The sequence below is a fragment of the Capsicum annuum genome, chromosome 3 (assembly GCF_002878395.1).
Source record: "Capsicum annuum cultivar UCD-10X-F1 chromosome 3, UCD10Xv1.1, whole genome shotgun sequence".
NCBI lineage: Eukaryota > Viridiplantae > Streptophyta > Magnoliopsida > Solanales > Solanaceae > Capsicum > Capsicum annuum.
This window is the reverse complement of record NC_061113.1, coordinates 63,727,825-63,731,178: the sequence shown is the minus strand read 5'-3', so window position 1 is coordinate 63,731,178 and position 3,354 is coordinate 63,727,825.

Genomic DNA, 3,354 nt, shown 5'->3' with positions numbered 1-3,354 from the left:
TATTTATTTCTTTTATAATCAACTGGATCTCTTTTATAGTTGAATTGTATAGCATAATCTTATTTATTTCTTTTGCATGACATATCGTGAATTCTTACGTCAATTCTATAAACATGTCTGTGGCTCACACGAGAGCCAAAGATCTTCATGGATGTAGCAACACCACAGCTACAAATCTGCAGCAGCTGCAAAACAGAGAGGAAAAAATGGAGGTTACAGCTAATCAGATCAGAGAGAAAAAAATGGAGGTAGTAGCTAATCAGAGCAAAAAAAAAAGCTAAAAAAGAGGAGTAAATTTGCCATTTAACAAGTTAATGCTGTTAGAGTCTTTGTATTACTAATACATAAGAAATAGTGTGTATTATCAATACACATCCCAATACACGATAGAGTGTATAACTAATGCTTTAGTTATACATAGACTAAAAACAATACCAAACAAGATACTTATAATATACATTAACTAATACATACACTATTTTTTTCAATACACTCTACCAAACGACCCCTAAAAGTTTTAAAGATTCAAAACCTCTTTAATTTCTCATTCTTTCTTGGATCATCCATACACTCAGTACTCTCTCCATTCTATTTCCCTTCCATTCACTTTTTTTTTTAGTTTTCAAATTTTTTGATTGATTTTCAACTTATTTATGTAAATTTTTTATTAAATAATTTTTTTAACTAATTGTCATATTTATTATTGAAAATTGCTTTAAATTACTGCACTAGTTTTTAGTAAAATAAATTATTTAGATTAGGATAAAATTGAATTTTGAATTTTAACTAGGGTTGTTAGTTTGTTTAGTTAGTTGAGATATTTTAGGTTATTTTGAATTTTGAATTTATGTTGATTTTCTTTGTAAGTTGGCTATTTAAAGTCTTCCTATGCTTAAGAAAAATCATTGAAATTCATTGAATCTCATTGAAAGCTTATTGAAACCTATTGAAAGATTTCAATCCATTAAGACCCATTTTAACCCCCTTTTCACTGCCCCATCTTTTTTAAAAAATCAATGGTGGTATCAGAGCCTCATTGATCTTACGGGATCTGTGAGTTCTTCCAAAGCGCTACCATATCATTTTCAAATCGTAAGGGCTACCTTTTTAACCCATCAGGGCTACCCATTTTAATCTGTCAGGGCTATCTTTTTTAACCCGTGCTTATTTCAAGCGTAGGACTATTTTTAATCAAAAAAGATGTCAAGCAACAATCTCTCTTTGAATGCCCCAAAAATTTTCACCGACAAAAACTATCAGTTTTGGTCTGTGAAGAAATCATATCTTCAAACTTATCCTTTATGTGATGTTTTGAAGGATGAAAAACTTTACAACAGTTTGTAAAGATTATGAAAGTACTTCCAAATAAGACAAGATTAATTGATGGTGTTTTTCTAGCAAAGAATCAAAAGAAGAAAAAAAAAGAAGAGATGAACATCAAAAAGATGTGCAAGTTAAAAAAAAAATTGAAAAATTCAGCATCCACTACCAGAGCAAAAATTGAGGAGGAGCAGTTTTAAAATCACAGTAACTAAAGCATGGAGGAGTGTTGGAAATTGCTTTAAGTTACTACACTAATTTTTAGTAAAATATATTATTTAGATTAGGATAAATTTGAATTTTGAATTTTAACTAGGTTGTTAGTTTGTTCAGTTAGTTGTGATATTTTAGATTATTTTGAAATTATGTTGATTTTCTTTGTAAGTTGGCTATTTAAAATCTTCCTATGCTTAAGAAAAATCATTGAAATCCATTGAAAGCTACTGAAAGATTTCAATCCATTGAAAGCTACTGAAAGATTTCAATCCATTGAGAGCCATTTAAACCCCTTTTCGATGTCCCATCTTTTTCAAAAAACCAACATTTATTTTTTGTTCAGTCCGTGTTTCGTCTTCTATTTTCGTGTTTGTTTGATTTGGGGTTTTAGTCGATTTACAGTGATTTTGACAGATTTTTTGGGCTTTTATTTTGTTTCGTACCTAATATTATTCTAAGATATTTTTGTAGTATTATGTTTTCAGTGATATAATTTGTTTTGATTAGATTTTAGTTTTTTTTTTTTTTGTAAAATTTCCACAAAATTGAATAAAAAAATAGTTGAAAATGCACAAAAAAGAGAAGTATAATGACAAGAATCCAAAAAAAAAATGGAGAAGAAATTTGGAGAGAGAATATAGAGCAGAAGGCAAGAAAGAACTGAAAATTATTTCAATAATGATGTTAGATGTAAATGAAGAAGAAAATGCGTGATTTTAAATGTCTCAAGTGACTGTTAGGCCCTTTTTAGAAGCTCTCACGCTACTAAAATATTTGTATTACACGCACCTTGGTTGTGCCATAGAAGATGCCTAGTCTGTCAAGTTAAAAAAAAAGGTTGTGTTTTAATGAGTTTAAGGATTTAGTTGGCAAATGATTGAGTATGAGGGTCCAGAATACAGACATATACAAGTACAATGGTGCACTAGACTATTCCGCCAAAATAAAAATTGAAAAATTTTCATAAATCAACATCTTAAGTTTCAAAACTACTAAAATCCCTTCGCTTTTAAAAATTTACTAATATCCCAACATTTACTAATTTTACCTTTGTTTGAAAAAAAGTGAAGATACATATTAAAATTCTCTTTTACCATTATCTACTTTACTTTTTTTATCACCGGTTGACTCCTCTTTCCATGCAGGATTTTGTGTCTTGCGGTTTCCATTGATTTTTTTTGCTTGATTTCAAAATTTGAATTAAGAAAAATTTCCCCTAAATTCATAATCAATTTCTTATTAACATACTTTACAATTCCTATCAAAAATCGATTCTTTGATATTATTTCTACAAAGTATTTTTTCGATTACATTGTTCAATAAGTCTTTGATTTTCGTTTTTTTTTCATGTCATATTGTTTGAATTTACATAATGAATAGAGTTTCGGTACCATCTTTTAGTCTTGAAATCTCTCAATTAGACAATACCAAACAATATCAAGAAATTGAAAATTTTGTTCTTGATATTTTTGAGCAAAATTCTGATGGTTTTAATGAAAATAAGTCCAAGAACAGAAATGATCATTCTATTATGAAGAAATTATGTGAAAATAATGCAAAAAGAATAAGAAAAAAAAGTGATTGTTTCTAAGAAAAGAGGATCTAAGGGTTCTGTAGTTAAAGTTAATTCCAAAAGAAGAAGAGTTATTGAAATACCTTCCAGAGATGTGCTTTCGAAGGTATTTGCATGTTCAGATCTGCGCAACATTATTCCTAGATACATATCTCTACTTACGTTATGCTTTTTCAATGTCTGGTATCTTTGGTGCTGTGTTTATGTATTTATCAAATATACATATTTTGTAAAACATCTAATAC